Here is a 20,213-nt window from a genome sequence, read left to right on the forward strand (position 1 = left end):
TGAGTAGATGTGTCAGTGTCTGACTGAGTCTGTGATTGGGTCTGTCACTATCTCAATAGGTTTGTGCGTAGGTACATCAGTGTCAGAGTGGGTCTGTGAGTGGGTGCGTCAGTGTGTGTGTGGGTCAGTAAGTGGACATGTCAGTGTATGACTGGTTATGTGAATGGGTCCATCGGTGTCCGATTGGGTCTGTGAGTGGGTGCATCTGTGTCTTAATGGAATCATGTGTGGGTGCGTCTGTCCTGAGTAGATCTGTGAGTGGATGCGTCACTGTCTGAGTGGGTCTGTAAACGTGTGCGTCAGTGCATTACTGTCTGACTGGGTCTGTGAGTGGGTTTTCCACTCTCGCAATGAGGTTGTGCGTGGATGCATCAGTGTCTAAGTGGGTCTGTGAGTGGATGTCTCAGTGCTCTGTTGTGAGGGCATTCCAGACCCCAGCCATTTGACTGTAAAACTCCTGCATAAAAAACGCAGCGGAGTTGTTTCTCGGGCACACCTGCTCACCTCATGAATTAGCACAATATTTTTGCTGATTGAGCATTCTACTTGTTCTGGGTTCACCCAGTGACTTGGGGACCTGCAGTTAATTTTAGTTAGCAAATGATTGATACTAGATATGTGCTAAATTGCTATTTTGCTGGCAAAATATACATCAAACAAAACTCAGCAAACTTTGCTTGCGTAATTGATTTCAGCGCGAACCTTGTTGAGGCAGAAATTCTCTTGCTGGAGACATTTTCTCCTCCAGCCTGTCCCCTTGCTTGTATTTCTCGTGAATATTCAATGTCAGATATGCCCCTGTGTTTAATTTTCATGAAAGTTACTGTGATTTTTTTTTCTGTCGAATTTCTTATGATTTGATTTCATTTTCACAAAATTTTGTATTTCCACTATTCAAGCAACCCAGTTCCTTTGTATCCAACATGTTTTAAATACTGAACTAAATAATCGTTTTTCATGTTACGTAAGCACGAGACCAGGGGGCATATGTATCAGATTCCGTTTTTGCGATTCTCAAATAGCGATTTTTAGGGAATCGCTATTTGAGAATAGCAAAACGGGATGTAATAAAAAATTTGCAAATGTTTTGCGATTCCTTGGCATTCCTTAATTGCGATTAGCAAATTGCTAATCGCAATTAAGGAATACCTTCCCATTCATTCCTATGAGCTAGAAGGCCATAGGAATGAATGGAAAGACATTCTCATTTTGAGATTCGCAATTTGAGAATCTCAAAATGAGAATGCATTTTCAAGGGTGCCAGGGCATCAAAAGGACACCCTGTTGCACCCCTGAAATATGTATGTATGCACATGTGGCGCACATACATGCCCTAAGGGCATGTCTGTGCGTCACATGGTACTTTGAAAAATGCCCAAAAGTGAATTTTTCAAAGAAATCGCAAATTACCACCAACTTGAAGTTGGTGGTAATTTGCGATTCCTTACGGCCAAATTGCACTTTTTCTAGGCTTCATACATTGCATTTAAGGAATCGCAATTTGCGATTTCTTAAATGCAATCGCAAAATAGAGAATCGCAAATTTTGCGATTCTCTAATTTGCAATGGCCTTTTGGGATGATACATCCCAAAAGGCCTTTTCCCATTCGCAAACGGGCCGATTCTGAGAATCTGCCCGTTTGCGAACGGGAAAAGGGCTTGATACATATGCCCCCAGGTCACAGTTTTGAAATTCTATCAGAATGTAATTTTTTTCAGTCCTAGTTAGAAATGTTAGTTTTCCTCCATCATCAACAAAAGTGTATCTCCCAGTATTGCACCGTCTGTAGAATTATATTTCGGTAAGTAAACGTTTAACATTTCTGAAATATTTTTTTATTGTTCAGTACTCCGACAGTGTCTTGCACTGTACAATGGAAGGGTGTAAGTAATGACAATAATGATACTACATGATAATAATGTAATTTGAAGGTGCACTCACGGGGCTGAGAAAAACCAAGCGGAAATGCCATATTCAATGCGGCTTTCCTTTGTGGGTATCTTTCACACATACAAGGATGGCCCACGCCTCCCTTCACATGCTCTATTTTCCCAGAAGCACATTTACCAATGTGTGAGACAAGGCTTGCGCCTTACATGCCAGTGACACACGTTTTCAGGATTCAGCAGAGAGAGATGATGCATTATGTGGGATCACACTTAAAAAAAAAAAAGCAGTGCCTTGGGTGGTTGCTGTACATAGCAGCATCGTTCCAACAGTTTCACGAACAGAAATGGTAAATACATTTGGATGACCTGAATTCCAGCATGACCAAGAATTTCTGAACTTTGCCTGTATAGAAGAGCAAAGTTAAAGGACTCTGGGGCATATCAACAAGGGCTTTATCTCTGCTTTTTTGGCTTTAAAAGCCAAAAAAGCAGAGATAAAACTAGCACCCTATCAACAACAGGGTGCTAACACGCAAATTTGCATGTTAGCACCCTTTTACTCTACGCTTCCCCTTGCATCTCTAATGAGATGCAAAGGGGGCGTTCCAGAGTAAAATAATAGGAGAAATGTCGCTAAGCGACATTTCTCCTATTATCAAGAATATCGCTAACCCTGTTAGAGACAAAAAAAGCAGCGCTAACCGCGGTTAACGCTGCTTTTTTACATCTGCTAATTTTCAGACTTAGCCATGATATCCTATGGAAGGAGGATATCATGGCTAAGTTTGCCTGTCCCTATCAACAAGGTAACGTGTGATTATCGCTGGGTTTCCAGTGATAATCTCACGTTAGCCTGTTAGCGTGTAGATTTTTATCGCTATTGAGATAAGCGTTGCTAATAGCACGCTATCTCAGCGATAAAAATTCACGCTAGCCGGCGATAATTATCCTCACGCTAAGAGCGCTGAGCGATAATTATCGCCGGTTGTTGTTGATATGCCCCTCTGACTCACAATAAGTTCATCTGGCAGAACAGGAGAAGAATGCTGTTCGGCAGAGAAAGAGGCTTCTCTGGAATGAGGACTTAAAAAAGCCAATATCAACACTGAATTGCAGAGGCTTGATATTGAGCCCAATAATGGGGTATATTTAGAAAAACTGGCGCTCTGCTGTTTTACTGCAGCGGAGCGCCAAATATTTTACCGCCATGGTATAACAATTCCTAACTCCATGTTAGCATTGTATTTACAATACGGCGCTTCATGGCGTTAGGAAGAGTCCGACGTCTGAAAAACTGACACTGATGTGTGCACTGAGTGGGTAATAAAATGCACGCTATTGTAGAAAAAGTGACGTTCAGCCAATTAGCGGCCAGAAATAGATCCTAGCATAACGTTTGTGTGCCAAGCGGGAAACAAAAATAAAAAAACACAGCTACGTTAAAAAAAAAATTACACTTACCTAAAGCAGCAATGGAACAGCCAGAAGTGAGCACAGCTCAGGACAACAGCCCCTGTAATGGAGCCCCAACACCAGCTTGGAGTCAGCTCCAAAGTGCCATTGGGGAGATAAAACACCATAGAGCAGACCATAGTGGACAAGGTGAACAGTGTTGCTGAACTCAAGAGGACAGTAACTGACTGTAGGAAGTACTGGCATGATTGTAAGCGCAAGACAAAGGCGAAAGAGGCAACCCATCTCAAGGCAGCGTTGCAGACCAGAGGTGGTAGTCCAGTGCCCCAGGTGGAGCTGGATCCCTTGGAGGAGCAGGTGTCTGCTGTCATTTCTGAAGAGTTGGTGGTTGGAGTTGGGGGACAGGACAGTGCTGACTATGACGAACTACAACAGCAACAGGGTAAGTCACAACAAGGGGAAATGTGGGGAGCTATGTAATGTCATGCAGCACAGGCAGTTATGTCACAGCGCTCTGCGGCACTGTCTGCAGGCCAAAGGGTAGGATGCTGGCTCACCTATGGTTAAATATGACATCAGTGGATGGCTTATGGGTATTTTGATAATATGTTGGTGTAGGGCCAGCCACTCACTTTCTAGCTGTGCTACCCTACGTCAAAAGGAAAAGGCAAGAATGCGCCGTATCCGCAAGATACTTTGCATTACTGTCCTTTCTGCCAGCGCTGAACCTATCGCACCAACAGCCAACCTCCAGAAAAGCAGGCATCCTTGCACCATGGCACAATGGTACCTGCATTGGTGCCAGCCAACTGAATGTGCACCAGCATAGAGGAAAGCACATGGATGCATTGTATCTTCGTCACCACAGTGCATCCCTGCACTTTCCTAATCACACAGCTTTGCGCAGCAAGGTGGTTTGTGGTGCTGTGCTTCACAGCATGTCTATGAAATATGCCCCTCTGTCTCACCTGCGCCTATGCATATTAATCTAGCTTCCAAATTCCTAGCATATAATTGGTATCTTAGAGGAGAAACAACACATCCGTGGGGTGGGGGATATGTGATCCATGGAAAGTACCTACACAAAGAGACAAGAGTCATGTATATAGTCACCTAGATTAAACTACATTGTACTGAGCTATTCTGACATGCAGGCTCAGAGCACACAGGTGTAAGCTGCCATGGTAGGGACCACATGAACTCCTCTCATCTACTAAATATGGTTTGGTGTCAGTGTAAATACAAGTGATGTGCCCAATAGGACCATGGCCATATTTACGGTGAAATGCTGCACTGTGTCGAAACAAACAAATCAGCTGTGCTGAGCTGCATCCCTGCAAAACTGTATGGATGGGCTGTATTTACAGGGATATGTGCCAGTCCTGTGCACATCCTTGACATGGTGCAAAAAGGACAGCCATGTGCCAATGCAGGCACCCTTGCACCATGGCGAAACGGTGTCAGTGTTGGTGCTTGGCTGTTTTTTACAGTGCCAGCGCAAGGGGAAACACATGGGGGACACCGTATTCTTGTGAATATGGTATTTTTTTGTGCCAGTTAAAAGCTTAGCAGCCCTAAGAGGAGCCGTCCTCACTCTAGGAAGGCCGCAAAGTGTTGTACTACCATAGTCCAGCTTTGAGATCGCTAATGCTTGTACTGCAACCTTGAGGTCATGAGCAGAGAGGAAGGGTTTGAGTTTCCTAAGTAAGCTGAGTTGGAAGTTAGCTCCTTTGGGGCCTCATGTAGGTAGCCCAATACCGGTCAGTAACAGCCGATTTTCGGTAATTATACTGTTACCGACCGGTATTTAGGCTTTTGCAATGTAGGGGGCACATTACAGGATTCGGTAATTTACCGAATCGGTAAAATTACCGAATCGGTAATTTTACCGATTCGGTAAATACCGAATCCTGTAATGATATGTAGGGGGAGTGTGTGGGTGTCGTGTGGAGTCGGTATTTACCACCAACTAATAGTTGGTGGTAAATGAAGAATGGCTCTGTAAATGCATTTTCAAGCGCTTAGAAGTGTGCAATGTGGCAGACATACATGCCCTTAGGGCATGTATGTGTGCCACATGTGCACACATGCAGGAATCAGGGGTGCAACAGGGTGTCAATGTGACACCCTGCCACCCTTGATTGTGTTCCCCCCATTACCGAATCGGTATTTACCGATTCGGTAATGAGGCATACCTTCCCATTGATTCAATCAATGGGAAGGTATGCCTCATTACCGAATCGGTAAATACCGATTCGGTAATTACCGAATTTCTACGAATCGGTAATTTTTACCGCAGGAATACCTACATAGCATTTACCACTTCATAAATACCGAATCGGTATGATTCGGTATTTATGAAGTGGTAAATGCCAGGCCACCTACATAAGGCCCTACGTGAGGGAACTGATGTGCTTCTGCATGTTCAGGCTTTTGTCTAGAATGATACCCAGAGATGATTTCGAATCCACGAGGTGCGGTCTGCAGTTAAGAGCAGTCAGCTGATTCAACCATTGTTCCATGATGAGTGATTGGTTGTGGGGTGAGATCAGTAGGAATTTCGTTTTAAGAGCATTAAGCTTCAGGTGATTGCGTGTCAGCCTGCTGTGTGTTTCATATTTAACCAAAAAACAATGACTCCTGCGGACTAATAACTTTTTTAATAATAATAGGAAGAACTGCGCAATGGCAATGGTAAGAGTTATTATTTGATATCTGAGACAGAGCGGCCAAACACACATAGAAAGCGGTAAACAATTTTGTTTATAAAATAAGTTGAAATAACGTGAAAATACAATTTTGGTATCTCTAACGGTCAACAAAAAATCAACTACATTGGTGAAAGGTGTCCCAGTGAAAGTATAAGGAACCTATAGCAAAGGTGACATATTTGATGACGTATGTGCATGGTTTCCTTAAAAACACAAAAGCGACCATTATCCAATATAAATTTTGTAAACAACACTTTATACAATAAAAATTGCTGTGTGTTGGTTCACTTTTAAAGTAGTCGACGGCGTTTCGACCCTGTGTGCGATGAAGGGTCTCCTCAGGACCTACAATGGTAGGGACACCTAGGGGAATGAGGGGATAATGTAAGTACTGGGCTAATAAAAGACAGTATTGCAGGAGTGGTAGGAGGGGTCAATGGAGTAAATTACCTGAAGGATGTTAAGCACTGTCTGGTGTGTGAAGTGTCACCGTGCGTTAAAGTGAAGGAAAGAATTACTCACAGGGTGACCCAGCTGGGCACTGTGTGATAAGAAAAAACAAGGCGAATTAGACCAATAACGATGTAAAGCATATGGACACATTACAGTGTATTCTGGAACTAGAACTTACCCCATGTGAGGGTAGAGGTCGACAGTACTTATGGTGGATGGCACGTCTTGAATAAATCTGTGTCAGGCTGATTTCGGTGAGGGCACTCTATGAGAGAGAAAGGGGCTGTAAAACCTTAACGCCGTGAGACAGGAAGTAGAATGCTTAACGCATTTGTGGACCCACTTACCCAGATGGGTGCGTGTGAGCGCCAAATATCCGGGAGTAAGACCGAACACCTTATGTTGTTCATAGAATATGGGGCTCCAATTCCGTCCTCTGCGCTTCCGTAGCGTTAATTGTATTCAGTATTATCTAGAATGGTGATAGACAGATTGTAAATTATACTCTGTAAAGGGCTAAAGTGGGATGTATGCCTTCGCGATATCCACGTATCTTACCTTGCGGATGCTGGATTTGAACGTGTCTTCTCCCGGGTTGATGCGGAGCAGACGAGTATTAATCACTCTGCTCGGTACAATGACAAGGGCCGACTGGCCTCTCAGATGTAATTAAGGAGATGTTTCCCGCCCGCGGATGGTCAAGTGTCAGAGCAGTCAAAGCTGCAGGATTCTGCACACCGATCCGGGACGGTGATAGAAATGAATAAGAGACTTAGCGCAGAAGCTGTTAAAGTTAGTTGGACAGTCGAGAGTGGCATTGTGTTCCAGGATGTCAATTAGGTGATCATGTTTGACAGTGTCAAATGCTGACGAAAGGTCCAGAAGGATCAGTATGCATGACTCATTGTGATCCAGCATTCTAAGCGCATCATCCACGATGTGCGTTAGCGCCGAATCTGTGCCATGACCTGGGTGAAAACCAGATTGGCATTGGTCCAGGATTTGGAAATGGTCGATGTGATGACAAAGTTGGGCGAGGACACATTTCTCCAAGAGTTTTGCCAAGGTGGGGATGTTAGTGATTGGGCAAAAGTTAAGAAGGTCAGTGGGAACCACATTTGGTTTCTTTAGGATCGGGGTAACCTGACCTGATTTAAGGCAATCCAGAATAGCACCTTGCATAAGAGAAGCATTGACGATCGTCGTCCAGAGTGTTAGTAAGGCGGATTTCACTTCCGGGAACAGGTTTAATGGCAGAGGGTCGGTATAGTGATTGGAAGGTTTCAAGGTAAACAACATTTTGCAAATAGTGGGTTCATCCACGGTTTGGGACAGACTCCAAGATACATTGTTTTTGGGGCGGAAGGGCTGTATACGTTCAGTGATGTTCGACTCTGAGGGGTATAGGGTGTTCAGTGGACCTCTCGAGAGGTGATCACAGGCCGAACTTAGTTCAGACTCGATCTTGGTAGTCTTATCCCTGAATGAAACAGCAAATTCTTCACAGTTCAGCAGTGTCCCTTGACCCAGAGCTGAGAGGTTAGGATGATTATTGGATTGGGACTTGCTGATTTTTTTAACAGCTTTTTCTTACTTTTTTTGTTTGATCAAGTTGCGTTCTAAAGAAGGTGGCCTACGAGCATCTGATGCGTTTATTGTATATGCTTCGCAAGGATCTCAGGTGACAAAGATGTTCCAAGGAGGGATAAGATCGCCACTTCCTTTCTGCAAGTCTTACATTTCTTTTTTCGGCATTAAGACTATCATTGAACCATGGTTTGGAGAGTTTAGCAGACACTCTTTTAAGCTGAAGTGGTGCCACTGAGTCAAGTACATTAAGCATTGCGTGGTTATAGTGGTCCGTCAGGTCATGGACATCAGACATGTTCATAGGGGGGGCAAGATGTTATCACAGAGCTCCGTCAGGTCGTGCGAGCTGATGTTCCATAAACATCTTTCAACTGTTTTGCGTTTTTACGTTGGGATCTGCTTGATCTTACCGATTCAAGGATGATGCAATAGTGGTCTGTCCAGTCACATGGTAGGATCGACTCCAGGCGGAAAGAGTTGAGCTTACCAATGAAAAGATCTAACGTGGCTCCTTTGATATGCGTAGGGCTGTCACATATCTGGATAAGGAAAAGGTCAAGTATGAAAGATTTATGGCTAATGACCAGCACATCGTTTACATCCTTCCAGTGGAGGTTGAAATCACCCAGGAAGATCTGAGTGCCCTGGAAATCCGTGCTGGCCGAAATAATGTTCATGATCTGTTCTGTGAAGGGAAGGTTGTCACAAGGGGGGTGGTAGAACGTATGCAGTTTGCATGAGTGATTGTTGCCCCCGTCACTTCAATGCATAGGTATTCACAAGAGGGCAGGAGGTCATCATGATTGACTTTCACTATTAGATTACTACGATGTAAGCAAACGATGCCTCCCCCATGACCACTAGTTCTGTCCAACCTAATGATATCAAAGTTGGGAGGATTTGAAAGTCCAGGATGGGAGTGGCTGAGTCATTTAGCCAGGTTTCGGTCAACATTACAAGGTCAAGATTCTGGACAAGGATGAGATCGGCAATATCAGCAGTGTGTTTAACAGCCAATCTGCAGTTTAGGAGCGCGCATTTGAGACTGTTGGTGGAGGTAGAGTGGGGGTGACTATCGTGAGGTTGTTCACATTTAAAGTTCTTGAGTTTGGCCTAGGGTCCCTGAAGGGGTCAGTAGGGATTGATTCAATTATATTCAGGCTTTCCTGTTTTCAGTTTCAATTTTTGGTAAATTCTGTTGGGGTTTTATCAGTGTTTTCAAGTGATTTCAATACCTTAAAAAGCAGTTGTTATCAGTGGTTACACATTGCACTAAAAACAACAGAAAAAGTGTTTTTCCGGTGTTTATGGAACGTTTTGCTTTTATTATTGCTTGCTTTCTGCACTGATAGAACATGGTATATAGACAGTTTACATATGAGGTCCAAATAGATTTTTGCAAATTAAACGTATTGTAGTACACCATACAATACTTCTTCAGTGAGTCTTCCGTCATGTGCGCTTGCTCTTTCCTTCCCATGTAAACTTCTGTGAAAAGACCCTCTCAACATTGGCACTTGAGACAGGCAATGCCACAACAGACAGTACACAATTTGGTAACTCTGCCACTGACATAGCTTTCCATGCCAATACTGGCGCACTTGAAGATTGCGATTCTGAGGGCAGTTTCTGCAACATTTGCATTGAGCTGGGTGCTTATGCCCTCAGAGTTATTGAAGCAGTCAGAAATTAAGCAGCACTTTTGAAACTACGGAGAAAATTCCCCTTTACTGAAGGGATCTAGAACTTGTACAGAGTACCACAGTGAGGTTTCATTGACTTCAAACGCCATTGGTGGTGAAGGGACATTTCTATGCATTATTGCAAGCCATTTCTCATACATTGTAAAATGAACATTCCAGAATTGCACACCAAAATCACAAAAGGTGTCGCCCAGCCTACTCTCAAGGAGATGTTTCACATCTACACCAATTATGCTGAATACTTGGCAGACACGGGTTTTTCAGACTCTACTTTTTTTATTATGTCCACTACAGCAGTTATGTTTTCCTGTAAAAAATCTAATAATGCAGTAAAGTGTACTTTTTTCACATCACTATCAATATGCGACCAAAGATCCTCACATTTCTTGCCTTTGGCATCATCACTCAGCAAACATTCTGTAAACAGTTGCCACATGGATAATATAGCATTCATAGCCCCTTGGACTGAGAACCATCAGCTAAGGGACAGAGTTGGGATGACTCTTTCTTTGATGCCACACAAAGCACGAAATGATAAATATTTGTGTTTTAGTTCCTGTGCATAAGAAAACAGTGCACAAGAATGGAATAAAAAGTCAATAGCATCCCTCATTAACTCTGAAGATTGTAAAGATGCTTTCAGCATACCATCTAACAAGTGGCAAGGATCTCCTACAGGGAATCACTTCAGGTCGGGTATCAATTTTGACAGGGCATCACACAAGTTTTTCACATACGCTCACTGCAAATACAAACAATATTACTCCAATCTTTGTTGAACTTGGAAAGAACCTTTTTACAGAGCATTGCAAGTGACACTGTGCTCCATGTTTCCCTAAAGTCTGGTGTCATGTTTTCACCACTATCCCAGATGGTTGGTGATAGCACTCTTTATACATATACTTGTCACTATACCTATATCTTACATTGCATGTTTAAAGCCTGAGGTGTTGGCAATTCATCTATCATCAATACTGACCCACTAGAAACTATTGGCTGAAATATTAAGGGTTTTTACCCATTCTCTGTAGGTAAATGTGATGACACATATTAGGAAAGATTCTTATGAAACCAGCCATTTTACCTATCAGTAAAAGAATTAAACGTAGTCAAAATATCAAATATGATTTTGATATTTCCTGATTCTCTACAGTTTATAAAATAATTAAATGAGACCCAAAACATGCTTCTAAACACTGCATCTTTAGAACAAAGACCACAAAACTGAAAAAAGTAAATGGAAGAAGAAACAATATTTTAGTGACATCCCTAAACAAAAAACTCAAGTAGCATAATGTTAGCTCAGTCTTTCTTACTGCTACATAACGAATTTACATTGTATTAGCCCCTTCAGGAAGAAATACAAATGATTCTTCAACTTATTTCTTTTGAATGGCATTTAGTTTGTGGCTGTTCAGGTTTTTTTTCCAGTGTTTATATGTTTACACTGGTGAGGGCTATTTCCCTTCCGGTGGGGTTTTATCAGTTATTATAGGTTTAAACCTAAAACCGGACTGCCTAATTATATGCAATTTGATGGGGTGCCTGGAAGTGCCAGATCATATGAGTAGGAGAGAGTGAATATCACTATCCCACATGGAGGCTGCACAACTGGAGGGTCGAGAGGGGTCATTAGGGTGCCGAGTGGAGGGCCAACTATGGGGTTCGAGTGGGATTTGGTTCGCCTAAGATCGGGGGGGAGGGTGCCAGGTACAACCACAGTCTGGGAGCGAGTGTAGATGGAGATTGGTCATAATGGAACGGCTTAGTCTCGAGTTAACTGACAGATCCTCAGTGATGCGTGATAGGCTACGAACATCTGCCTTAAGTTGTTGTAGGCAGAGTGAAATCTCTTTAAAACGGGCTTCCAATGAAGTGTGTGAATGGGGATGTGAGGCTAGGTCCCGGGAACCCTGCGCCAGAAGATAGCTGGTGGGGGACGGGAAAAATGGGGCAGGTGGCGAGTGAGTGGGCCCAGGGGCAGGGGATTCTGGGAAATGAAGCTGTGTGCTTGGAGGCATGTGTAGGATAGGGGAGGAGGGGACGGACAGCAGGTGACCCTTGCCCACCTGTCGGACTGGGTCGGGATTGCTGGTTGGGCTGGGGGCAGGGATCCTGGGGAGAATCCGAGCAGCGTTATGAATAGTGGAGCTAGGAGAGTTAGAACCAACTAACCATGAGGGAGACGAGAGCCACCACTACCTTCTGCTAGCTATGCTAATTTTATGTGGTTATTTTTTAGACAAATGATGTATGAATTTTATCTTATATTTCTGAGCTTTTGATTTTACTAATTGACATATCTCCTTCAATTAATTGTTATATCGTGTGTGATTGCACTCAATACATTTTTTATTTATACCATGTTATGTATGAATTTTATACTTAGACATTGCAAACCATTTAGGATTTGTCTCTGGTTGCTCATTTGAACTTTTCTTGTGCAACCCAACCTAGTGGAGTATCTTTTGTAACTTTTTATGGGAGTTTGTTGTACTGTTTTAAAAACAAATATATTGTATTTTAATTAATTTTTGTGTTACTTTAATCTCCAATGGCTGCAATAAAGTATTTTACAACTACTACTACTTTAAGGGTCTGTTAAATCAGAGGCAGCACCAAAAATTGTGCAGAGACAGAATATTGAATACAAAATATTGATTTACACATATATCGAGTTAAAAATATTGTGGGTCAGAAATATCGACAGACAAATTATCGTGGTCAAGAATATTGAATTTAGGTAAGTAATATCGATGTTAAAAATATCAAAGCGTAAAACATTGTTTGCAAAAATATAGGTGCCGATTCCGATCCTGGAGAAACCGGGTACGAACCGTCGGACGGAGCATTTTCTCCGTCCGACTCGTACCCGGTTAAAAAACATTACAAATATGCAAGTACGATTCGCATGGAACCACAAGTTCCCTACGAATCGTACAAAACACCGACCGACGAAAATATCCTTACAAATGTGATCTGGGAAAGCGCCGACGTGACGCCGGGACGCATTCAGGCAGCGTTTCACGAACCAGGAAGTACGATCCGCACCGACGTCACCCCGCACGGAATATATTTTCCGACTGCCAAAAACTGCCGGGAAATCAGAACGACGCGCACATGGAGCACCTGTACGCGACGGACAGCCATGGACCCGAACCTACGTGTCATCCCAGTCCTCATAGCAGTCCACCTGCTCTACAGGAACCGATGCAGATGCCGCAGAAGGTCAGAACAACACCCAGGGGCAAAGGGGGGGGCAGGGGCAGGACACATGACCCCCACCCAAGTCACAAATCATACATGTCCTGGACATACCTGACCTTCAGGGCCTGGTCACTTCGAGGGGGTGGAGGCGTGTCCAGCAACGCATGCGTCCGCCACAACGGAAGTGGGTGATGACGCGAACCAGCAACACAACAAGTCCGGTACGTACCGTACCCACGCCTTAAGAGCGTGGGTACGAGTCATACCACGCCCACCCCTACGTCAGCCCAACAATGGCGGTACAGCCCGTACCCACGTTCTAAAGGCCTGGGTACGGGCCGTACCAGCATTGTTGGGCTGACGTAGGGGTACGCGTGGTACGACTCGTACCCACGATCTGAAGGCCTGGGTATGGTGCGTACCCCCACGGCACCCCAACAATGGGGGTACGCACCATAACCACGTTCCAAAGGCGTGGGTACGGGTATGTATGGAGCGTACCCCCACCCGTGTATGTACGGCACGTACCAACACCCCACCCGTGTATGTATGGCGCGTACCAACACCCCACCCGTGTATGTACGGCGCGTACTAACACCCCACCCGTGTATGTACGGCGCGTACCCCCACCCGCGTATGTATGGCGCGTACCCCCGCCCCCTGTATGTACGGCGCGTACCACCAGCCCCGTATGTATGGCGCGTACCCCCACCCCTGTATGTACGGCACGTACCCCCACCCCCTTATGTACGGCGCGTACCCCCACCCCCGTATGTACGGTGCGTACCCCTACCCCCGTATGTACGGCGCGTACCCCCACCCCCTTATGTACGGCGCGTACCCCCACCCCCTTATGTACGGCGCGTACCCCCACCCGTGTATGTACGGCGCGTACCCACACCCCACCCGTGTAGGTACGGCACGTACCCCCACCCATGTATGAATGGAGCGTACCCACACCCCACCAGTGTATGTATGGCACGTACCCCCACCCATGTATGAATGGAGCGTACCCACACCCCACCAGTGTATGTACGGCGCGTACCCCCACCCGTGTAGGAATGGAGCGTACCCACACCCCACCTGTGTATGTACGGCGCGTACCCCCACCCGTGTATGAATGGAGCGTACCCACACCTCACCAGTACATGTAGGGAGCGTACCCCCACCGGTGTATGTCCCGAGCGTACATGGCCAGACACAGGAGGGGTGGGTGCCTATCACTCCCAGCAGTGCCCAGACACAGGAGGGGTGGGTGCAGAGTCCTCCCAGCAGTGCCCAGACATAGGAGGGGTGGGTGCCTAACACTTCCAGCAGTGCCCAGACATAGGAGGGGTGGGTGCAGAGCCCCCCAGCAGTGCCCAGACATAGGAGGGGTGGGTGCCTAACATTCCCAGCAGTGCCCAGACATAGGATGGGTGGGTGCAGAGTCCCCCCAGCAGTTCCCAGACATAGGAGGGGTGGGTGCCTATCACTCCCAGCAGTGCCCAGACATAGGAGGGGTGGGTGCAGAGTCCTCCCAGCAGTGCCCAGACATAGGAGGGGTGGGTGCCTATCACTCCCAGCAGTGCCCAGAAGTAGGAGGGGTGGGTGCAGAGTCCCCCCAGCAGTGCCCAGACATAGGAGGAGTGGGTGCCTAACACTCCCAGCAGTGCCCAGACATAGGAGGGGTGGGTGCAGAGTCCCCCCAGCAGTGCCCAGACATAGGAGGGGTGGGTGCCTATCACTCCCAGCAGTGCCCAGACACAGGAGGGGTGGGTGCAGAGTCCCCCCAGCAGTGCCCAGACATAGGAGGGGTGGGTGCCTATAACTCCCAGCAGTGCCCAGACATAGGAGGGGTGGGTGCAGAGTCCCCACAGCAGTGCCCAGACATAGGAGGGGTGGGTGCAGAGTCCCTCCTGCAGTGCCCAGACATAGGAGGGGTGGGTGCCTAACACTCCCAGCAGTGCCCAGACATAGGAGGGGTGGGTGCAGAGTCCCCCAGCAGTGCCCAGACATAGGAGGGGCGGGTGCCTATCACTCCCAGCAGTGCCCAGACATAGGAGGGGTGGATGCCTATCACTCCCAGCATTGCCCAGACATAGGAGGGGTGGGTGCAGAGTCCTCCCAGCAGTGCCCAGACATAGGAGGGGTGGGTGCCTAACACTCCCAGCAGGGCCCAGACATAGGAGGGGTGGGTGCAGAGTCCCCCCAGCAGTGCCCAGACATAGGAGGGGTGGGTGCCTAACACTCCCAGCAGTGCCCAGACATAGGAGGGGTGGGTGCAGAGTCCCCCCAGCAGTGCCCAGACATAGGAGGGGTGGGTGCCTAACACTCCCAGCAGTGCCCAGACATAGGAGGAGTGGGTGCAGAGTCCCCCCAGCAGTGCCCAGACATAGGAGGGGTGGGTGCCTAACACTCCCAGCAGTGCCCAGACATAGGAGGGGTGGGTGCAGAGTCCCCCCAGCAGTGCCCAGATATAGGAGGGGTGTGTGCCTAACACTCCCAGCAGTGCCCAGACATAGGAGGGGTGGGTGCCAATCACTCCCAGCAGTGCCCAGACATAGGAGGGGTGGGTGCAGAGTCCCCCCAGCAGTGCCCAGACATAGGAGGGGTGGGTGCCTATCACTCTCAGCAGTGCCCAGGCATAGGAGGGGTGGGTGCCTAACACTCCCAGCAGTGCCCAGACGTAGGAGGGGTGGGTGCAGAGTCCCCCCAGCAGTGCCCAGACATAGGAGGGGTGGGTGCCTATCACTCCCAGCAGTGCACAGACATAGGAGGGGTGGGTGCAGAGTCCCCCCAGCAGTGCCCAGACATAGGAGGGGTGGGTGCAGAGTCCCCCCAGCAGTGCCCAGACATAGGAGGGGTGGGTGCCTATCACTCCCAGCAGTGCCCAGACATAGGAGGGGCGGATGTGGAGAATGGTGGGCCGGCCAAGGTTGGATGCCTGGAGATGGCACAATGGGGTCTTGGATCACAGTGCCACAAGGTTGTGTTGTGGTTGTGGGCTGCATCCTGAGTGTGTGCGTGGATTGAGAAGGTCATCCTGCAGCTGGCATTCATCCATTCCCCCCATCACTGTTGGACATTGATGTGGCCTGACATAGGAGGGGTGGGTGCCTAACACTCCCAGCAGTGCCCAGACATAGGAGGTGTGGGTGCCTAACACTCCCAGCAGTGCCCAGACACAGGAGGGGTGGGTGCAGAGTCCTCCCAGCAGTGCCCAGACATAGGAGGGGTGGGTGCAAAGTCCCCCCAGAAGTGCCCAGACATAGGAGGGGTGGGTGCCTAACACTCCCAGCAGTGCCCAGATACAGGAGGGGTGGGTGCAGAGTCCCCCCAGCAGTGCCCAGACATAGGAGGGGTGGGTGCCTATCACTCCCAGCAGTGCCCAGACACAGGAGGGGTGGGTGCAGAGTCCCCCCAGCAGTGCCCATGGAAAGAAAAGGGTGCAGTACCCACAGATACAATGCCCACAATTGTCAGTCAGGTGCACAAAGACCCTGCAGAACACAGTACACATGTGTGCGAGGCTGGGAGTACACACAATCATAGTGTGTAAAAGGGAGCATGTCCACATGAAGTCACGTCAACATACTCGAAAGTCAAGTACAGTGACCACCCAGGATGCCACGAAGGATGCAGGTGGAGACATTGCCCAGCATGCATGGGCAAAGTTGAATGGATCCGTCACACACCAAGGATATGTAGACACAGCTCATTACAACATTTAGGCAACACCCTGCAGGGAAGATGTCAGGGTCCACAGAGGAAGGAACACACCTTGGGACAATGTCACCATGCAGTAAGAGCTTACATGAACAAAGGTATTTTGCAAATACCTTGTGATGGCACACAGATACCAGGGTCCAACCCATGAGCAGCACACTACTACATTTCCCAGACACCTAACACATTATCCCCACCCCAAATCATGGAGCAGCACCACCAACAGCAATACCAGAAAAGCAGTAGTGTTCAAAAGAAAAAAAAAGAGCTTTATTCAGCATGAAAATCAAAGAGGTTGTTATCTGTACACTATTAACAAGCCCCATAGGGCAGTCCATATTTCCATCGCTGGTGGGGGACACATTGGGACACGTGTCCCCTGGCTTGCCTGCACAGTTTATAGTTCCTTGTCTTCCACAGGGGGGGGGCAGCATGTGGGGGGGAAGGACCAGGCACCGCAGGGCAGGAGGGGCAAGGGTAGGTGTTGTGGGTGCAGGGACGGAGGACTCCACCACAGGGGGTGGGGCAGCGCCAAAGGTGGAGGTGAGAATGGCGCTGCACACGGTTGCAAGGTCCTCCAGCGTCTCCCCTGCACCCGAAGGAAACACAGGCCCCAAGGAGGGAGGGGGGGTTGGAGGGATGGGTCGCAGCGCTACTGGGGGAGGGTGTGGACAGGGGGGGGACTCAACTACCCTGACCGGGGACTCCTTTGACCGCTTGTGGGGTGGTGTCACCTTGGGGCTCAGGGACAGAGCGGCCAGGAAGGATTCCTTGGTGGAATCTTGGCCAGTAGAGCTGAGGGGAGTGGATTTGGAGGCAGGAGGTTGTGAATAATGTGGACTCCCACTGTGGCTGCGTGTCTTACGTTTTCCCCCCGACCCAGTGGGTGTGCCTACTTCACCCTGTGTGTGCGTAACAGGAGGTGTGCGCTTGGGCTTCCCTGGGGGTGTGGTGCCTGTGTCTGGTGGGGTGCGTGCATGGGTACGTCTGGGTGTGCTTGGGACAGGCATGGGAGGGGGAAGTGTGGATGGTGCAGGGGTAGTGGGGGGGACGTAGCGCTGCAGGAGACCCACTGCTGCAGTCAGTGTCGAGTCTATGGACCTCAGCAACTGGCGTTGGTCAGACTGCGCAGCTGAGATACCCTCCATGTATGCCTCCATCTGGGTGAGCACTCGTGTGTGGCCATTGAGGACATTCAGCATCGCAGTCTGACCAACCTGCAACTGGCGCAGGATGTCCACAGACTCGGCATTCGCGGCAGCAGTGGAGACAGGGGCAGGGGGCACCGTGCCGGGCAAGAAGGAGGCACGTGGTGACCTAGCACGGCGGAAGGGACCAGAGCAAGTGGGAGGCCGGTGATGGGAACGGAGGGGGCGGGTAGAGATTGTGTGCTGCTTTCAGCTGTGGGAGCAGCCTCCGCCCCCTCTGGGAGCTCAGCCTCGGACCCGTCAGCGTAATATTCGGTGGTGAGACTGGACAGGTCCTCCGCCTCACTCCCCTCGGCCTCCGTGCCACTCGATGTGCCAGACAAGATAGCACTGCTGCCACTGGTGCTTGGTCCCTCCTCACGCTCTGTGCCAGTGTCTCCCTCGGAGTCCCCCGACGATGCTGTGGGCAAGGTGAAGAGACAGGAAATAATCAGACACCTGTATACTTATGTCACATGAGTCAGATCTACATAGGTCACAGTGCATAGCCTGAAAAGCAACATGAGTAACATCTACAACACAAGGTACATATGTAGGCCCTGCAACACACAGCTGGTCGACCCACCATGCCACTGAGAAACAATGGAGTGCATGACACAACAGCAAATTACTTGATATCAAATTGGACAGAGGAGCCAGGCTCTGGGGACAATCGTGCACTGCATCTGTAGCACACAGCGTTGCCTAAAAAGGGATGAGCAGGAACCATGTCTATTAACTTTTTGCACATGCTGCAAAGCTAACGCATTGAAACATGCCCAACATGACTGGGTCATTGCACCTTGAGTGTATGTCCAGACAAACATCACACACAGGCCAGACCTAGCAAGGAGACTACAGATTTGGACATGTAGGCCTTGCCCGCACAAACCACCCCCTACCTGAGACAATGTGATTGAGACAGAGGAAGTACTTACACCTCTTACTCTGGGATAAAAACACATGGCCTGCACTAAATCCTGATTGTACACAAACTACCCCTGGTGCGCCTGTCCACATATATCATTGACAATCAACCATCATCAGATTGTCGTACCAGGACACACAGGCACTGCCCACTGTGAGTATGCACAAGCAAAATTGGGTCACACTGTACAGTGGACACATGTAGCACAGTTTACGTAAATAGAGATGAGGCCAGGGTACAATGGCACAGAGCCCAACCTATGCCGAAGACACAGAGAATGTCCACATTGTTGGATGACACAAATGATACCTAGGAAAAGGTGCCCCAGGGCACGGTAGTGGCCACACTCTTCCATGGTCCTGGATGGATATGACTGCAACTGAAGCAACCGTCCCTGCACTATGCATTACTCCCACTCATGCACATCATGTCAGAGGGCACAACATTGGACATGCATGCTGTAAAGCAGTACACTTTTAAGACACACTCCTATGTCGGGACTCAGCATCAGTGCCAACTGACATGGACCCCACAATGACTGACCTGGCCAGGGCACAGGCAAGGTCCCAAAACCTGTTACACACCACCCCCACACATGATGCTGCAAGCATTGGGCACTTGGATTAACTGGCAGCCTAGATTACCTTGTGCAAGAGTGACTACCCACAGACCCGGGAACACATGGCAAGGAGGGGAAGGGAGGAAGAACAGCAGGGGTTTACTTTGGGGAACTGGTCATGCACTGCACATTTAAACCCTGGCAGTGTATACATGCAACTGCAAACTTCCAAAAGCTGGGGACACACAACAAACACACATGTACCTACCCCCTTCCTGCTGCTGCTTCTCCTGTAAGCGCCTATCCAAGTCGGGGAAGACCACCGCCAGCACACGCTTATGGATATGGGTCAGACGCCGGCGCCCACGGTTCTTGTTGCTCTCAGGTGAGTCCCCCAGCAGGACCCGTGCAATCCTCCTCGTCCAGCACCGGATATCCTGCCAGCGTTTCCTCACCTGGGCTCGGCGCCGCTTCCGACCCTCCGTCTTCCTCACGGCACTGACGGCTCGCCTCCATATCTCCCCCTTGGCATGGACGCCTACCTGTGAGGATGCAAAAGTGAGAATACTTTAATACACCTGAGCAATGACACAGAGACACACATATTAATAATTTGTCTTGTTTGAACAGGCCATGGTATGCAGAAAACTCATTGCACCTTTGTCATAGGGACATCATCCTCTGGGGAAGGCAGAATGCACTACGTGGCAGTGAAAGTACACAGGTGGCATGAGGGGTGCCACACAATTAATGATCCTGGATCACACTGTGCATCACAAGCTACACCAGGATTATGTACAGCACCTCAAAGCAGTCACATGCCCCAGCCCACTGATGCAACCTCAGCAGAGTACACAGACACAC

The sequence above is a fragment of the Triturus cristatus genome, chromosome 8, assembly GCF_964204655.1.
Source record: "Triturus cristatus chromosome 8, aTriCri1.1, whole genome shotgun sequence".
NCBI classification, from domain to species: Eukaryota; Metazoa; Chordata; class Amphibia; order Caudata; family Salamandridae; genus Triturus; species Triturus cristatus.